Source organism: Hippopotamus amphibius, chromosome 11 (genome assembly GCF_030028045.1).
Source record: "Hippopotamus amphibius kiboko isolate mHipAmp2 chromosome 11, mHipAmp2.hap2, whole genome shotgun sequence".
In the NCBI taxonomy this organism is placed as follows: Eukaryota; Metazoa; Chordata; class Mammalia; order Artiodactyla; family Hippopotamidae; genus Hippopotamus; species Hippopotamus amphibius.
In genome coordinates, this window is record NC_080196.1 from 12,149,349 (window position 1) to 12,169,597 (window position 20,249).

Genomic DNA, 20,249 nt, shown 5'->3' on the forward strand with positions numbered 1-20,249 from the left:
CTGTTGATGGACATTTAGGTTGCTTCCATGTCCTGGCTATTGTAAATAGTGCTGCAATGAACATTGGTGGGCATGTATCTTTTTGAATTATGGTTTTCTCCAGGTATATGCCCAGGAGTGGGATTTCTGGGTCATATGGTAGTTCTAATTTTAATTTTTTGAGGAACCTCCTTACTGTTCTCCATAGTGGCTGTACCAATTTACATTCCCACCAACAGCACCAGGAGGGTTCCCTTTTCTCTACACCACCTCCAGCATTTATTGTTTGTAGACTTTTTGATGATGGCCATTCTAACCGGTGTGAGGTGATACCTCATTGTAGTTTTGATTTGCCTTTCTCTGATAATTAGTGATGTTGAGCATCTTTTCATGTGTTTGTTGGCCATCCGTATGTCTTCTTTGGAGAAATGTCTATTTAGATCTTTCCCCCATTTTTTGCTCTTTTTATATTGAGCTGAATGAATTGTTTGTATATTTTAGAGATTAATCCCTTGTCAGTTGCTTTGTTTGAAAATACGAGGGTGGGTCAAAAATTATCTGCAATCTTCCTGTAGAATTTCCACAGAGTGCAGATAGTTTTTTACTCACCCTCATATTTTCTCCCATTCTGAGGGTTGTATACAGTAGGGTTTTGTTTTATTTTGTTTTTAAGTTTAATCTGAAGAGTCCAGAGATAACTTCCATTTACAGGAAGTATGAGGGGATAGAGGAACATGTTAAATGATACCAGGAAGTAAACAGATAAATCCAGAATATAAAATGTTCTACAAGATAACTGACTCAGTTTCTACAGGAAAGGAAAAGGGAGAGTAGAGTACTCTGGGTTGTAGAGACTCAAGAGGCAAAACAATCAAATGTGTATGTGACCTTGCTTGAATCCTGATTAGGCCAAAGCAAGTGTAAAAAGGATTTTTTGAGATTATTGGGCAACTGTGATTATGGACATGGAGTTGGGTGATACAAAAAAAGTTATTGTAAATTTTACTGGGATTGATAATGACACTGAGATCTTTAGGGAAACATCCATATTTTTAGAGAGCTATAATGAAGTGTACAGGGTGTTAAGATGTCGGCGATTTGTTTCGAAAATATTTTAGCTTATAAAGAAAGAGGGGGAAGAAATAGATAAAACAAAAGGACAAAAATTTAATTGTTGTTGAATCTGAGTGATGGATATTCTTTCTTTCTTGTGTATGATTGAAAATTTCCCCTAAAAAAAGATAGGAGGAGGAAGGAGAAGATAAATTATGTACATAAATTTGACATATTATGTATTGAAGACATTTTTTAAAACTTAAGTTTTGCAGTATTTTTATGTTTAATTTAATATATTTCTGAAGAATTATTTAAGTATTTGAGGCAGTTTTGTTTGTTAATTCTAAAAATGTACTTAGAAAGAAATCACAATATATTTATAAATGTTGGCCTTTTGAAGTGTTATATGCTATTGGAAAGTTGTTTTAACTTTGTAGAAGAAAACAAATATTACAAAATTCTCTAAAAAGTTATTAGAAAAGTGAGTTAGACATACAAATAAAATGATAGTATTTCTAAGGTACACTAGAATTTTAAAATTATGTTAATAATTGAATATTAATTCCTAAGAACAAATAAACATAAATCAGTATTTCTGCATACAAAAGCCATCCTTGAGGACATTAAAAATCCACATCAATGGTACAGTTTAAAGAATAACAATAAAATAAACAACAGTGCACCCATCCTCCCTCAGATTTATGTATTGCTGAATTGAATCTTCATAGTTTTATTACTTTGGATGTATCTTTATACATGTAAAATGTACAAAGGCCAAAAGAACAGGGGCTTAACCATGATAGAAATGTATTTTCTCTCTCCTAACAGTTTAAGCATTCCAGGTGGATCTGGAGGCTTCACGTGTCAGGAACCAGAGTCCATCTCATCCTACCATCCTCAAGTCATGGCCTCCATCCCACGCTCTCAGATGGTGTATCCAGGCCTCACCATCACCTCCATGTTCCAGCCAGCAGAAGGAAGAAAGAAATACACTCCTTTTCTTTAAAGAGCATCACATGGTGGTAAAAAAAACACAATTTCCCCTCACATCCTCCCTTTCATTATTTTCTTTCTTCTACTAACTTGAGGTTTACTCTATTATTGTTTTCCTAGCCTCTAGAGTTAAATCTTATTTATTTTCAGTCTTTCTTGATTTTTAATTAGTGTATTTTGTCTACCACTTAAATTTCATCCTCAGTCCTTGGTATGCAGTAATTTCACTTCATTTATTTATTTATTTTTTAAAAATTTATTTATTTACTTATTTTTTTATTTATTTATTTTGTTGGCTGTGTTGGGTCTTTTTTGCTGTGTGCGGGTTTTCTTTTAGTTGTGGTGAGTGGCGGCTACTCTTCGTTGTGGTGCCTGGGCTCCTCATTGCCATGGCTTCTCTTGTTGAGGAGCACGGGCTCTAGGTGCATGGGCTTCAGCACATGGGCTCAATAGTTGTGGCTCACAGGCTCTAAAGCACAGGCTCAATAGTTCTGGCGCATGGGCTTAGTTGCTCTACGGCATGTGGGATCTTCCTGGAGCAGGGATCGAACCTGTGTCCCCGGCATTGGCAGGCAGATTCTTAACCACTGCGCCACCTAGGAAGCCCAATTTCACTTCTTTTAAACTCCCAATATTTAAAAATTTTCAATGGCAATTTTTGTTTAATATTTTTTATTTCTAAAATTTTATTGATTCTTTTTTCATATCTTCCTCTTTTTATTTATGTTTGGCTGATTTTTAGAAATATAATCTCCTGTTCTACTTCATGGATATAATTTCCTTATCTCTCTGAATATTCCAGGCATAACTATTTTTAGGTCTTTTTCAAAATATCCTTTATAAATTTATCCAGATTCAATTTATTTTCTGATTTTTAATTTTGGAAGTTGTTTTTGTCATCTATGTGTTGTTTGTTTGCTCAGTGTTATATTCTTTGATATGTTTTGGAATTGGGATTTGTAGGATAATCTTGTCTTTGACTTTTCATCCCATTCATTTTTTCTGTGCTGACCCCTCCCTGTCTAGAGGGTTTACAATTCCTTCTATCATTACAATTGCCTCTATTCATTACAAAGTCAGAATGGGCCTCTCCTGCCCTTTGATGATAATGGTGAAATCACAGATATAAATAGAAGCTTCCCTCAGTTTCTGATTAAGAGGCTGTGTCTATGTCCATCCACCTCCCCAGGTATGCAGTATTTTATACATGGTTCCATCAGGCAGCATTTTTCAATATATTTTTTCTTGAGTCAGAGACTCCAGCAGTAAACATATCCCAGCCTCTCAACTTATGGGAAGCACATTTTCCAGGAGCTGAATCTTTTGGCCACCCTTTATGCTTGCATTCCTGCAGTGCAGTACCCAGTGATGTTACTTCTTGCTTATTTTTTTGTGTGTTTTTGTTCTGCCATTGATCTATGGTGATGTGTATCACCATGGAGGTGTTTGGACCATAAGGATGTCTGACTACGTAGGCAGATATTTTTGTGTTTACTAAAATATGTTTCTTCTATTTTCATGGCACAAAACTAGACTACATTTACAACCTCCTTTGCAATTGGGTATGGCCATATGACTGAGTTATGGCTAAGGAATGTGGGCAGAAGTGATACATGACATTTCTAGAATTGTCCCAAAAAAAACTCCACCATGTCCTGTTGCATGCTGTTTCTCTTGGCCATTGGCTGGAAGTGAAGGACTCTTAAGAGATGGAAGAATTATAAAACTGAAGGAGCCTGGGTCCCCGAGTCACTGCACGGAAGGCAGCCCATGGATATCTGGTTGAAATTTACGTGAGTAAGAAATAAACTCTTATACCACTGAGATTTTAGAGATTGTTACAGCAGCTAGCAGTAACAATGCACAATATCTTTCTAATTTTGTTTTTCATATTTTCATATTCTTTATTGCTTTCCTATTTTATATATTATTGCTATGTGTTTGGAGGAGAAGGGAGGTCTCAAGGAATAAGTCTATAAGGCCATATTGGCCAGATTTCTGATTAAACTTCTTTTTAATTAATTAATTAAATTAATTAATATATTTGTTTTGGCTGTGTTGGGTCTTCATTGCTGCTTGCAGGCTTCTCTCTAGTTGTGGTGAGCAGGGGCTACTCTTCATTGTGGTGCACAGGCTTCTCATTGTGGTGGCTTCTCATTTTGCAGAGCACAGGCTATAGGCATGCAGGCATCAGTAGTTGCAGCTTGCAGGCTCTAGAGTGCAGGCTCAGTAGTTGTGGCACATGGGCTTAGTTGCTCCATGGCATGTGGGATCTTCCCCGGCCATGGATAGAACTGGTGTCCCCTGCATTGGCAGGCGGATTATTAACCACTGAGCCACCAGGGAAGTCCCTGATCAACTGTTTTGAATAATCTCTACATAACATTTTCTATTCCTGATCAAGACAAGTATTAATTGTATAGAAATGTGAAATGGTGTTGTCCTCGTTTAAAACTAATAACAGCATTTCTATGATTTTTATCTCTACCACTATAGCAACACACTGTTCTTGGAGCAAAACATAACTGTTAGGAGCTTTTGACTCATTTGTTGCTACTTTAGGAAACATCCAGTAACAGACTCCTCAACACAAACCTATCAGTTTCAAACTGCTTGACTAGACATGTTTTTGCCAAACCCCTTTAATATTGGTTATTGCTAGACCAGTGGCTAGCTCTGTGGAAAGACCCCAAGGTACAGTTTGTCTAAAGACAGTAGGTACTCCCAATGCATCTTCAATCAACTTGTATTTAACCAAGCCATCCCATAGCAGGAGAGAGCTGCCCTTGTTTTCTTAGGAATTGGGAAGATGTCTGAGTCATCTCAACCACTCAGGGCAGGTTCTCCCTTGTGGCTTGACTGTATGCCTCCTCTTCCTTTGACACATGGTTGCATCTCAAGAGCATACTAGATATGTCGTCTGAGATTTCTGTTTTGAGATGACAGCAGAAGTAAATGCCTCTGCCTGTCGAGTCTGATTCCATCACAGAGCATCTCCTGCTGGAGTCTTCTGAATTCAGACTCTCTTCTCCCTGCTGTCCTCCCACAGGCTTGCTTCAAATTGTCAGTATCATTATAATGCTTCTGAAAAGCAATTTTGCAGATCATTTTACTCTGGGGTCCTCCCTTTCCTGGGTGCTGCTGAGGTTAAGACAGAGTAAACTCCCATGTAGTGTTGCCACAAGAGGTTTCCTGTAACCTTCTCTTTGCACTTTTCTTCTGTAAGTTTGCTTATTTTATTTTTTGCACATCTGTTTCCTTTGAGTTCCGCCACTGCCTTCCTTTCATAATTTTTTGGCAATCCTTTATTTCTTTATGTCAATTATAAAGAAAAAAACTTTCCAAATCCTCTTTAAAGCTCACCTCCCAAGGATGCAACTGTAGAACCACAGTTTTGCTTCAGGAGACTCTAACCAAAGTAGAATAGCTTTAGGGAATCTGTGTTTTTGTGTTCATGTGGACTTTTCTGTGAAGAAAGTCCAGAAACTTATTAGAATCTCAAAGTCAACCAGAACTAAAGAAGTTTAAAGACTGTTATTACTGTTAAACTTGTTTTTTGTTTCTGCAACATCCTAGCAGTGAGGGGTGGAGAAAGCTTTTAGGATCAGTTGTTCTAGTTTACGATACACCTTGTCTTCGGTGGGAGCTTCTGTCAACCTCACCAGTAAAAACAATAGATATTTGAACCAAAAGCCCTGAATATTCTTAAATTTGATAACAAGCGGGAAAAATCAAGAGCAAGGTTAAAGACTTAAGATTGAAATATTCCTGTTCTGTTTCAATTGCAATAAAAACTCTTTCATTTTGAATTAAGCAGTGAAATTAGAGGAAAGAACGAGAGTGATGGAGCAGGGAAGAACTCTTTGTAAAGCTCAGTTTGAATTATTTAAAAATCCTAATTACAAATTTAAAGTATAATTGCAATCATTTTATTACATGTATCATATAAATTAAAAAATATAAATGGTTACTAATAAAGGAAAGTGAGAGAGGTTAATGAAGAGATTACAATTCAAAGTAATGACATTAATCAGTCCTAAGCCTTCAGTATATTAACATAAAAGAGTTAGTCCCTTCTAAGAAACCTTTATTAAAGGAAGGTATCTTTGAAGTCATAAGACTCTTCTGCTGCTAATTTTATGAAAGGTCACCCCACTTTCCTCTCCAATGATTAATGCAACTTCTCCTGTGGAGTAGTATCTTCATCTTCCATTTTCATGACTTTCTTGGGGTTTGGCTTCTCCGGATATCCTCACAGATCTGTATTTTTGCTTCTGGTCTCTGGGCATTTGTTACTGATTCCCCTCAAGTCACCATCACCAAGTGTCTAATCATTTGGTGTCTAGGAGCTGGATGGAACTTGCATCCTGCTGATGAGATATAAGTAGCTGTAGATCAAGTGTAGTCAGAGCCCAGATGTTTCTTCAGGGTCCATCACCTTGCCTGACTCTCTGCAGTCAACATTCCTTACTGTGAGCCCAGCTGGCTGCTCTCTCTCCCCATCTTCCCTTCATGAGCATTGCCTTCCAGAGCTTCCCCCAGCAAATCTTCTATGGAGTCCCAACAGCGGTGGGGGCTCAAGACACCACATACAGGGAACAGAGAAGGAAATCCCCCCAGCAAGGCCCAGATACTATTTTAACCACAGAGTTTGCTCCCTTTTCCTGATCAGATTGTTTATAGAAATTGCTCGCATATGGTAAAAATATTTTTAGTCTCTTTTCATTCTTTCTACTATTTGGCATCAGCTGAGCAGCAACATCCCCAAAAGTCAGGAAACCCTTCAAAAGGAGGAGAGGCCCAAGGCCAATGAATCCATGAAATGGATAATCAGCTCCTGAATAATCAGGATCTGACTATATAGTAAACAGCCCCCTTCCCCCTTTCTGGGAGCCAAAGGCAAAGCACAGCCAGAAATTCTCTCTGCAGGAGATCCGAGAGATTTCCTTCTACACACACCCTGCCCCCAGCCCTACAGTGCATTCAAGACCATAAACAATTCTCCTTCAGCTCAGACATCTTTCCCCACATGAGTAAATTTTCTGGACTTGAACATGAATGCAACTGACTGCCTTAGAGTTTGCACAAGCACCACTTCGTGTCTCTCTGAGTTTGCCCCAGTGCACAGCTTTTACATCCGCTGGCAAAGCCAGGCAGTGGCACTCAGAGGGGCATTTGAAACCACATTTTTTGGCTCATTAAAGCTATTCTACCGATGTTGCTCCCCATGTCATTCAACCTATTTTCAAGCCGTTTTCTCAATGGGGCACTTCAGGGAGGTTGGGCATAGATTTTGCTAAAAACTGGATCGTGTCCATAAGCCTCATCAAAGCCAGTTTATTCTCGGGCTCTGGCAACCTCTGAATAGCTCTTCCACCTTTGCAGGCTCCCCCACAAAGCCTGCTCTGCACAGTTTGCCTGCAAACGAAGACGTTTATTTCATTTTGTTGCTGAAGTCTCGGGGGCCACAACGCTGCCTCCAGTGAGGGAGAAAGGTCTGTTTCCACCTCACAGCAAACAGTCCCTGCAAGTATGTACAATCTCAGAGATCTCTTTGGATATCTTCCCAAGCCCAGTCAATCAGAGAAGTGCTAGAAGCACAGAATGCTTGAAAGCATTAGAAAAACATGCCTGACTTGGCGCTTTCCTCATTAATTACGATGGCTTACAGAATTTGTTGACTCCAAGTCTGAGAAGGAAAGAGCTCACTTGGTTAGTAGCCCGAAAAAGCAGTGATTTTCTCTTCTGTTTCGACCTGCAGTGGGCAGTGTGGATGGCGGGCAGGAGATGGGAGGTTTGTCCAGGCCGCGGTTGCAATTCTGTCTGTGTATGTGTGTGAGCCCCAATCTCTTCCTCTGTGAGCTCCTCTATTTCCTTCTCTGGCTGAGGTCCTAAGAGTGTTAGCCCTCACAGAAATGGTTCCACATCCAAAGATATTCCTCTCTTCTTTACTGGTGTCCCAGAACCCCACATGGGAACACAGTAGTAAACTGACCAAGCACATGCCTGATTAGTGCCAGAGACTTGTTTAGCTCTATTGAAATACACCCTGGGGCATGTGTATCTCTCGATTTGGGTGGTAGGCTGAATATTAAGCATTAACTGCCTGGCTAAAGGAGCTGGAGCACCTAATTCATCCTTCTGTGATGGCTGATAACAGAAATTCAGCTCCTCAGACAGCTGAAATAGAAAAGGTCTTAGCCAGGGCAGTTAGGCAAGAGTGAAATAAAGGAATCCAGGTTAGAGAGGAAGAAGTTAAACTATATTTTCAGATGACCTAATCTTGGTTATAGAAAATCCTAAGGAGTCCACTAAAGAATCATTAGGATTGATAAATGGGTTCATCAAGGTTATGCAAAAATCAATTGTATTTTTTTGCAGGAGCAATGAGTAAACCAAAAAATGAAATTAAGAAATGAATTTCATTTATAATAGCATTAAAGTAATAAAATACTTAGAAATAAATATAATCCCCCCAAGAGGATAGACTCACTATACTCTGAAAACTACAAACATTGTTGAAACAAATTAAACAAGACTGAAAAACATGGAAAGACACCCTGTGTTCATGGATCAAACGCCTTAGCATTGTTAAGGTGGCCATACTACTCAAACTGATCTATAGAGTCAATGCAATCTGTATCAAAATCCAAGCTGACTTCTTTTCAGAAATTGACAAGCTAACCCCAAAATTCATATTGAAATTGAAGTTGAAGGGATTCAGAACAACCAAAATAATCTTGAAAAAAAAGAACAAAGTTGGAGGAGTCACGCTTCCCAACGTCAACACTTATTACAAAGCTACGGTAGTCAAGACAGTGTGGTACTGGCATAAGGACAGACATATAGATCAATAGAATAGATTTAAGAGTCCAGAAATAAACTCACATTTACAGTCAATTGACTTTCAACCAAGATGCCAAGACCATTCAATGGGGAAAGGATAGATTTTCAACATATGGTGCTGGGGCAATGTATAGACATATGCAAAAATAAATTGAAAACAAGCATTTGGACCCTCTCAAACACCATATATAAATCAGAATGGATCAAAACCCATGCAATAGCTAAAACTAAAACTCTTAGAGGAAAACATAGGTATAAGTTTTGGTGCCCTTGTGTTAGGGAGTGGTTTCTTGAATATGATACTAAAAGCAAAAGAAATTAAAGAAAAGATAAACAGGGCATAATTAAATTTTGAAACTTTTGTGTTCCAGAGGATGCCATCAAGAAAGTGAAAACAAGCCCACAGAATGAAAGAAAATTTTTTGCAAATCATGTATATGATAAGGGACTCATATCTATAATATATAAAGAACTATTGCAACTCAACAATAAAAAGACAGCCCATTTGAAAAATGGACATAATATCTGAATAGACATTTCTCCAAAGAAGATATATAAATGGCCAACAAGCAGATGATGCTGTACATAATTAGCAATCAGGAAATGCAAATCAAAACTATAGTTAGATACCAATTAACACCCACTAAGGCAGCTATAATTTAAAAAACAGAAAATAACAAGTGTTGTCAAGAAAGTAGACAAATTGGAATCCTCATATACTACTGGTTGGAACCTAAAATAGTACAACTGCTTTGGGAAACAGTCTGTCAGTTCCTCAAATGCTTAAATATAGGGTTATCATATGACCGAGCAACTCCACTCCCACGTATTTCCCCAAGAGAAATGAAAACATATGTCCACATAAACATTTATACACTAATATTCAAAGCAACATTGTTCATAACAGTTAAAAGTGAAAACTACCCAGATGTCCATTGGTAGATGTACTTGTCAGGGTTCTGAAGAGAACAGGACCAATGAGATATACAAAGGTGTACATATATGAGATGAAATTTATTGTAGGAATTGGTTCACATGGTTATGGAGGCCAAAAGGTCCTACAATATGCCGTCTGCAGGCTGGAGAACCAGGAAAGCTGCTCGTTAATTCACCCTGGGGCCAAAGGCCTGAGAACAATGGGGCCACTAGCATAAGTCCCGGAGTTGCAAACCTTGAGAGCCAGGAGCTCTGATGTCCAAGAGCAGAAGAGGATGTATTTCTTAGCTCAAGGAGAGAGAAAATGTGTCCTTCCTTTGCCTTTTTGTTCTATTTGGACCTTCAATGGAGTCAATGTGGCCTCCCCACACAAGTGTGGATGAGTCGTCTTCTCTCGGGGGCAGCCAGGTCTTATCTGAATATTCTTATTCTCTTCTCTGCCTCGAAAATCCTCCTGGTTTGTAGAGAGAGTGGTCTCATTTCTAGCTTATGAAAGCCGAAGTTGACCTTTTCTGTTGTTGTGCTTTGTTTTCAAGGCTCAGACTAGCAAGCAACAAAGGCTTACTGGACCTCACTTCCTGTCTGGCTTCCCAGCTCCCTGGAGACTTGAACCTCAAATAAATGTTTCTGTCAGGAGGCTGAGCTCCCAGCTGTGTAAATTGGTCACAGATGTAATTGCATTTGCCCTCTGCCCTGGAGAAACACAGGCCTGTGGTTGGGGGTTTAGACGTCTCAGAATGAAAGACGTTACTCCTGACTGTGGGTAATAGCCGTGAAGCCCAAAATCAGCTGCCGCTGAGACAGGCCGCAGTGTGCCCAGATGTACAGGGCTGTTGCTAGCCAGACTCTAGACCTGCACAGCCAGTTACCCAATCAGGATCATTTCATCGGCCAATTGGGCACAGTCAAGACCCAAGGTTTTCCATTGGCTCCTCTTACTTCCAAACATGACTCTGACCACTCTTCACCTCCTCCCTCCCTAGTGCCCACAGGACCTCTGCCAACAGCTCCAATCCCCATTTTCTTGAACAGTAGGCAATGGCAGCCCCAGTACATCAACACTGCCATGATATAACTGCTAGAATCTAATGAAAATAAACAGAAATATGCTGCTCACCCCACCCCATACCTTGAGATCCTAACACAGGGTTGAGTTGACCAAACAGCATTTCAGTGGTGCCTGACACAGAAATCGAAGCTTAGAGACCAAGAGGAGGTGATGAGGCTGAGTTGAACCAACTCTTTGGACACTTGAGGTCCTGAATATAGGATGGAGAGTCAGAGCCAGTCTGTACTTTGCTGGGATGGAAAGGGTGAAAAACACTGCCTGACAATCCCTGAAAATACTGTGAAAGGATCTTTCAACGTGACAGTTCCTCCAGCTAGCGTCTAAAAATCATCAAGCGGGCAACTGGGTCTTTTGTTCAGGAGCTGCTGGGTAGCAAATCTCTAGGAGACTGAAAATGGATTGAATGAACTTTTGAATAGCGTTTATGGAACTTTCCTATTTCTGGGGTTTTAGCTCTCATTAGACAACTGGCGGACAAACATGTGCTCCAAGTACTGGGACAGAATTGGACTTTCTTGTACCGCCTACTGTGACGGGTCGTGGCTAGGAGTGCAGGCTCTGGGTGCTGCCTCTGTCTGGCTTTGAATTCACGCTCTGCCATCTATTAAACTTGTGACTTGGAGAGTCAGTCTCCTCCTCAATTTCTTCATTTGCAGAATGGGAATCATAAAAGGCCATACTTCATAGAGTTGCTAGGAGACTACATAAAATAATTCATGTAACATGCTTTGCAGAGAACCTGGCGTATGAGACAGAGAGAGGGGTCATGGCGGGGAGAGAGACAGAGAGAGAAAGGAGGAGGGGCAGGGGGAGGGGAGGGATCATCATGTGATTCTTAGCATATAATTCTGAGTTCAAAGAACTGAGGAATTTGCTATAACAAAAGGATCCCAATTCTCATTCAACTATATGAGCTATTTTTCAACTATATGAGCTATTTTTTCAGTGTTTACACTTAGTTATAAAAGTAAGGAGTAGAATTAATGTTTAGCTGTGTCTGAGAGCTCTAAAAGTAATATTCATTCACAGATATATGAACAGCTAAATGGAGGAAGCTCACATCTCATTCATAGATGAGTTTCCAATAAAATTTTAGTTCTTACATGTAGTTATCCTTTTGAAAGTCTACTATATATGTAGGTTGCTTTGATCATTTGTGTAAGAATAATAAATTAATAGTAAGTCAACCCAGATTAATGTTTAACACTTTAACCTCTAGTCACAGGAATTTTTTTAAAACTAATTTCATTTCTTTTGTTGAAGAAAAATAGGGTGATCAGTAAATGACTCTGATGTATAAAATGTATTATTACAATATGATATAATCCTGTGAGGAAGTGGCATTGAGATACAATTTCAAGGAGAAAAAGGAGCAATTTAAAATTTATGTTCATTAGAAAAAGAACTTGTATTTTTAAAATGGTGATGATTAAATGAGTAATGTTCACAGTTTTATTTTAAAGTTTCAATGTTCACAATCCATCGGACCAGACATTGAATCTTTTGCAACAGCTTAAAACTTATGATAAAAACTTTTAGATGACAGTCTGAAAAATGCAAGGAATTGGGTGGCATTACTGTTACTATCAAGATTATTATGGTATGTGTGAAAAATGTTTAAAGATGACCTATTCTGTGTGTGTGTGTGCATGTAGTTATTCCACTGAGACAAGCTTTTTACCTTCGTTAAGTTCGTGGAAATACAGGAGTCGGGGATTATTTTCTAGGTCTTCTTGTATGTGGCAGGGATCCCCAGTCTTTTCCTGGTGTTATGGACTGAATTGTGTCCCCCGAATTGGATATGTTGAAGTCCTAAACCCCAATGTGATACTATTTGCTCATAGGGCTTTTAGGGAGGCAGTTAAGGTTAAATGAGGTCATAAGAATGGGATCCTAACCTGATAGGACTGATGTCCTTATAAGAAGAGGAAGAGATATCAGATCTCTCTCTCTCTCTCTCTCTCTCTCTCTCTCGCTCTCCTTTCCTCTCTCTTTTCATACACACACAGAAGAAAGGCCATGTGAGGACAGCAAGAAGGCAGCCATCTGCAAGACAGGAAGAGAGACCTCACCAAAACCCAGCCCTGACAGCACCTTGATCTGGGACATTCAGCCTCCATAATTGTGAGAAAATAGGTATCTGTTGTTTTAGCCACTCAGTGTATGATGTTTGGTTTTAGTAGCCCTCGCAGACAGATACACCTGGTTACAATCCTTTAAATGATCACTTGGAAAGAAATAGTGATCATGCAAGCTGCTGACAGTTACAGTGAGGCAGGGTTATGAGTTAGGCTGCAAGATCAAGATTATCTGGCAGCTGGTGATCAGACTGCTGGCAAATATACGATGACTTCTGTATGGTGATATTTCCTTAAAAATGCAATGATAAGAGAGGATTCACTATGGACAGGATCACAGGAGAATATTTCATAGAGGACAGGGGGTGGGCAATGAAAGATGGGATGTTCTAGGGATGGCATTTAGGATGGAAAGACAGTATGACCAATGGCACAGAGGAGAAGAGGCGATGACTGTGACAACTGTGAGTAGACCTGAGGTGAACTTTACCAGCAGAGGAGTGATGGGCTCTGTCCTTACCCTGAGATTCACCAGCACAATTACATGGAAGGGGTCCCCAGTTGCTTTGTGCATGAACACACTTTGCTCCCCAGTTGGATTTAAACTCTGTCAGGCTAAGGACTCCTTGACTGACTCTTTCTAGCTGCTGGGACCTTCTGCTTTTCTGCATTTCCATCTTGGTATGGGGGGATCGCACCCTCCCAGGAATTTTCTTATCACTTCTACACACTCTCCTTTATTTCTGTACCCCTTAGAATATCATACAGCTGCCCACTCCCTCAAACTCCACCCTGCATGCCCTTCATTCATCAACTCTGTCAGTACCTTCATGGACCTCATACAACCTGTGAATATCCTAAAAGTCACGAATTGTGCACTTTAAAATGGTGAATTTTATGGTATATGAATCATACCTCAATTTTTAAAATTAGACTACTATATTGAAAAAAATCATCCCTATAAAAATACAACTAAGAAACAGATTGAAGTACAGAATAATTATTATTCTGCTTAGATTAAATGTTGGGGTTAGATAATCAATATAAAATTTCATGATATTTGTTTTAATTTTATTTTAAATCCATTGGTAAATGATTGAACAAAGATAGTGGAAGCATGGGAGAAATGAATAGAATGAAGGGCATTTCTGTAGGAATGAGTCTGGGTAAAGAGAAGAAGGAGCAAGGGAATGAGAGCCAGGTGGGAGAACTATCTGGGAGGAGAATAAATGCTGGCTGAATGAATAGCGTTTCACATTGTTGTATTAGGGTAAACAGGAAATCAACAGCAATTGCTTGCATTAACATTTGAACAAGTTTTAACACTGCTGTGCATCCCAATGGAGCCAATTTCAGAGACTAACCATCGTGTGTGGGACATGAGCTTGCACATGAAATGATAAAGAATTCTGAAAGCATATGCTGGTGTCAGTTTTTATAGGCAGTGTTTGAATTTGCATTTTAATGTTATGAGAAATGCCTTTAGTGAATAAAGCCTGTGCTTCTGGGTAAAGGATATTTTACCCTTTATCAGGGGTTCTCAACTCTTTGACTCTCCACCTCATTTGGGAGTTCCTGGACCTTCCACATTCTAAAGCAGGGTTCCTCCCAAAGCAATCACCACCTCATAAAAGGTACAATGGGTTGGCCTTTTTACTGAAGGGAATAGCGATACCATCTCAAGAATTTTCCTGTGTTTCTCCCCATCCAAGCAGAAACCATGTGGGGTACATTATAAAGTTGGAACTAGAAAACATGTTTCTGGCATAATGATTACAATGCCCCAGTAAACACACACAAAAAAGCAAACAAGGTTTTAATATATCATGAGATAACATAATTTATTGACTTGAAAGATCTTGAGAGACCATTACAGGCCAGCATTCTCATTTAAAACATGGGAAAATTGAACTCTTCTGGGAAGATGGAGAAGTACTTTTCACTATCCCTTCTGCTGATACAACTGAAACCCCTGGACATTATATATAAGACACCAAAAGAAAACTCTGAAAGGTGGAGAAAAGAAGGCAGACTGGCAAGGGAATCTCAGGACTGAAGGACCAATACTACACAATATCTTTCAGAAAAGAGAAGAGGAAGGATCACTTCCCAATTCATTGTATGAAAAAAGTCTTACCCTGATAACAAAAGCAAAGATAGTACCGAAAAGCTACAAAAAGCTACAGCTAACGTTATACCTAAAGTTGATAGACTGATTTCTCCCTAAGATTGGGAACAAGGGAAAGATCTCTGCTCTTACTGCTTGTATTCAACATAGTGCTGAATTAAAAATACAAAATTAAAAATACAATACTATTTATAATCACTCAAAAAACTGAAAAACCTTTTTAACAAATGGTGCTGGAGAAATTGCACATCCATAAGCAAATTGAACCTTGACCTAAGTCTCACACCATATACAAAAATTAACTCAAAATGGATCATGGATTTAAATGTAAAACATCAAACTATAAAACTTTTAGATAAATAGTATCAGAGAAAGTCTTCAGGATCTAGGGCTAACCAGTGTGTTCTTAGACTTAACATTAAAAGCATTATTCATAAAAGGAAAAAAATTAATACATTGAACTTCATCAGAATTTAAAAATTTGTCAGTGAAAGACCCTGTTAAGAGGATGAAAAGACAAGCTAGAGACTGGGAGAAAATATTTGCAAACCACATATTTGACAAAGGAGTTATATCTAAAATATATAAAGAACTCGACAACTTCAACGGTTAAAAAAAAAATCAACCCGATTACAAGACTGATCCAAAATCCATGGACAGACATTTCACTGAAGAAGACATACAGATGGCAAATAAGCACATCAATATGTGTTCAACATCATTAGGGAAACGCAAACTAAAACCACAGTGAGATCACTACACACCCAACAGAATAACTAAAATAAAGCATAGTGACTCCAGGAAATGCTGCTGAGGATGTGGAGAAACTCCATCACTCATCCATTGCTGGTGGAAATGTACAATGGTATCTGGAAAACAGTTTGGCAGCTTCTTAAAAAGCTAAACACACATCTATAATATGACCCAGCAACTGCATTCCTGGATATTTATCCTAGAGAAATGAAACTGTATGTTTATGCAAAAACCCTTACACAAATGTTTTTAGTAATTTTATTTTAAACATAAAGGAAATTTTAAAGGTCAGTAGGATCCTAATAGTCATTGAGCATTCAACATTAACTGTGTAATAGAAAGGTAGATCAGATGACCATGAAGTTCTACTCCAAATCTAAAATATCATGATTTATGCAAGACCTTCTTTCAGTCTTATAAGAGAATACACAAAGCACATGTCCCTGACTTCCAAAACTCTTAACTATAAGGTCAGTACAGACAAGGTTGGAGATGAGGAGACCACTGCAACTGAAGCAGTCTATGGGATCAGGTGCACTGAGAGGAGATAACCTGAAAATTAGCCATGATGCCTAGGGTCACAATGACACATGGCATTTTTGTCAAGGGGAATATAAGTTGAAACTCTAAGTGAATGATTGTTCCAGGAGCCAAAGATGTCAAGGATGAAGTTTGTGTTCTGGAAACAGGAAGGGATGGAGAGAATGTACTGAGACAGACAGTCAGAGTGGTGAGGCTTGGTCAAGATCATGGGCCACCATGAGGAGGTGTATCTCTTTTTGGCAGTGCTCTGTGGTCATTCTCCAAAATTTCCAGCTCCTGGTTCTTTGTTTTTGTTGTGTTGAGTGTTTATTCAAGTTTCTCAGTAAGTATGTGTATGGTGACAACTTCCCACTCACTGTCCTTTCACATATTAGTCATTTTTGTCTAAAGAAGGAATCATAACCCACCTCTACTTCTGATGCTTGCTTAGCCCCAGCCTCAGATGTCTTCCATGTGATGATCTCTAGAATATTGTTGGAGCAGGGAGGAGAACATTGCTCACCTTAAACCCCTTTAAATGTACTGCCCTTCTTTTCTTCACTGTAGTATTCAATAGACCGATTTAACCCAAGTTCTTTGGGTTGTATATCTATACCTCTATCTCTAGATCTCTCTATATCTATATCTATCTATCTATCTATCCCTATCTATCTATCTATCTATCTATCTATCTATCTATCTATCTATCTATCTATCTATCTATCTATCTATCATTCCTGACCTTCCTCCTCAGCAGGATCTGAACTTACCTGATGATTGCCAACCATATGCATGTGTGGGAGGGGGCTTACCCTTTAGTCTACTCTATTTGTCTGGTAGATCACAGTGTTATTCCGGGTGCTTTCCTACTAAGGCAGACAACAAAAGCATAGGCACCATCTCTTCTGGGTTTTTCTCTAATCCTCACCTTTAGAATTCTGCCCACTACTGGCATGTAGCACCGTTATCAATTTCCTCTTTTTTAAAAAAATAATAAATTTATTTATGTATTTATTTGGCTGTGTTGGGTCCTTGTTGCCGCATGTGGGCTTTCTCTAGTTGTGGCAGGCAGGGGCTACTTGTTGCAGAGTGCAGGCTTCTCAGTGTGGTGGCTTCTTATGTTGTGGAGCACAGGCTCTAGAGCACAGGCTCAGTAGTTGTGTCGCACGGGCTTATTTGCTCTGTGGCATGTGGGATCTTCCTGGCCCAGGGATCGAACCCATGTCCCCTGCATTGGCAGGCAGATTCTTTTTTTTTTTTTTTTTTTTTTAATTTATTTATTTATTTTTTTGGGGGGGTACACCAGGTTCAATCATCCGTTTTTATACACATATCCCCATCTTCCCTCCCTTCCTTGACTCCCCCCCCCCAAGCCCCCCCCCCCCGGTCCTCAAAGGCATCTTCCATCCTCGAGTTGGACTCCCTTTGTTATACAACAACTTCCCACTGACTATTTTACAGTTGGTAGTATATATATGTCTGTGTTACTCTCTCGCTTCGTCTCAGTTTCCCCTTCACCCCCCGCCCCCTCCCATACCTCGAGTTCTCCAGTCCATTCTCTGTATCTGCATCCTTGTTCTGGTCACTGAGTCCAACAGTACCATTTTTAGATTCCGTATATGTGAGTTAGCATACAATATTTGTCCTTCTCTTTCTGACTTACTTCACTCTGTATGACAGACTGTAGTTCTATCCACCTGATTACATATAGCTCCATCTCATCCCTTTTTATAGCTGAGTAATATTCCATTGTATATATATGCCACATCTTCTGTATTCATTCATTTGTTGATGGGCATTTAGGTTGCTTCCATGTCCTGGCTATTGTAAATAGTGCTGCAATAAACATTATGGTACAAGTTTCTTTTGGGATTATGGTTTTCTTTGGGTATATGCCCAGGAGTGGGATTACTGGATCATATGGTAGTTCTATTTGTAGTTTTTTAAGGAACCTCCAAACTGTTTTCCATAGTGGCTGTACCAATTTACAGTCCCACCAACAGTGCAGGAGAGTTCCTTTTTCTCCACACCCTCTCCAACATTTGTTGTTTCCAGACTTTGTGATGATGGCCATTCTGACTGGTGTGAGGTGATACCTCATTGTGGCTTTGACTTGCATTTCTCTGATGATGAGTGATGTGGAGCATCTTTTCATGTGTTTGTTGGCCATCTGTATGTCTTCTTTGGAGAAATGTCTATTTAGGTCTTCTGCCCATTTGTGGATTGGGTTATTTGCTTTTTTGGTATTAAGCTTCATGGGCTGCTTGTATATTTTGGAGGTTAATCCTTTGTCCGTTGTTTCATAGGCAATTATTTTTTCCCACTCTGAGGGTTGCCTTTTAGTCTTGTTTCTGGTTTCTTTTGCTGTGCAAAAGCTTTTAAGTTTCATGAGGTCCCATTCATTTATTCTTGATTTTATTTCCATGATTCTAGGAGGTGGGTCAAAAAGGATGGCGCTTTGATGGATGTCATATAGTGTTCTGCCTATGTTTTCCTCTAGGAGTTTGATAGTGTCTGGCCTTACATGTAGGTCTTTAATCCATTTGGAGTTTACTTTTGTGTATGGTGTTAGGAAGTGTTCAAATTTCATTCTTTTGCATGTTGCTGCCCAGTTCTCCCAGCACCACTTATGGAAGAGGCTGTCTTTTTTCCATTGTATATTCTTGCCTCCTTTGTCAAAGATAAGGTGCCCATATGTGTTTGGGCTTCCTTCTGAGTTCTCTATTCTATTCCATTGATCTTCCTTTCTATTTTTGTGCCAGTACCATACTGTCTTGATCACTATGGCCTTGTAGTATAATTTGAAGTCAGGAAGCCTGATTCCACCAACTCCATTTTTCCTTCTCAAGATTGCTTTGGCTATTCGGGGTCTTATGCATTTCCATACAAATCGTAAGATTTCTTGCTCTAGTTCTGTGAAAAATGCCATTGGTAATTTGATCGGGATTGCATTGAATCTGTAAATTGCTTTGGGTAGTACAGACATTTTCACGATGTTGATTCTTCCAATCCAGGAACATGGTATGTCCCTCCATCTGTTTGTGTCGTCTTTGATTTCTTTCATCAATGTCTTAAAGTTTTCTGCATACAGATCTTTTGCCTCCTTAGGCAGGTTTATTCCTAGGTATTTTATTCTTTTGGTTGCAATGGTGAATGGGAGAGTTTCCTTAATTTCTCTTTCTGCTCTTCCGTTGTTAGTGTATAGGAATGCAAGAGATTTCTGTGCATTAATTTTGTATCCTGCTACTTTACTAAACTCATCAATGAGTGCTAGCAGTTTTCTGGTAGAGTCTTTAGGGTTTTCTATATATAATATCATGTCATCTGCAAAGAGTGACAATTTTACTTCTTCTTTTCCAATTTGGATTCCTTTTATTTCTTTTTCTTCTCTGATTGCTGTGGCTAAAACTTCCAAAACTATGTTGAATAATAGTGGTGAGAGTGGACACCCTTGTCTTGTTCCTGTTTTTAGGGGGAATTCTTCCAGTTTTTCTCCATTGAGAACAATGTTGGCTTTTGGTTTTGCATATATGGCTTTTATTATGTTGAGGTAATTTCCTTCTATACCCATTTTCTGGAGAGCTTTTATCATAAATGGATGTTGAACTTTGTCAAAAGCTTTTTCTGCATCTATTGAAATGATCATATGGTTTTTATCCTTCAATTTGTTGATATGATGTATCACATTGATTGATTTGTGTATATTGAAGAATCCTTGCATCCCAGGGATAAACCCCACTTGATCATGGTGTATGATTTTTTTAATGCGCTGTTGCAGTCTGTTAGCTAGTATTTTGTTGAGGATTTTTGCATCTATATTCATCAGTGATATTGGTCTGTAGTTTTCTTTTTTTGTGACATCTTTGCCTGGTTTTGGTATCAGGGTGAT

The 20,249-nt window shown here is 39.1% G+C and overlaps 1 long non-coding RNA gene across 2 annotated transcripts in view; it reads left to right on the plus strand.

Moving 5' to 3' along the window:
- The window catches only part of LOC130830994 (uncharacterized), a 72,969-nt gene extending 55,965 nt beyond the window's left edge, over window positions 1-17,004 (plus strand). For both annotated transcript variants that reach the window (XR_009047931.1, XR_009047932.1), the window contains 2 exons: window positions 1,864-3,821; window positions 12,889-17,004. This is a non-coding gene — a long non-coding RNA (uncharacterized LOC130830994). The remainder of the gene's footprint in view (window positions 1-1,863; window positions 3,822-12,888) is intronic.
- Window positions 17,005-20,249: the final 3,245 nt, after the last annotated feature.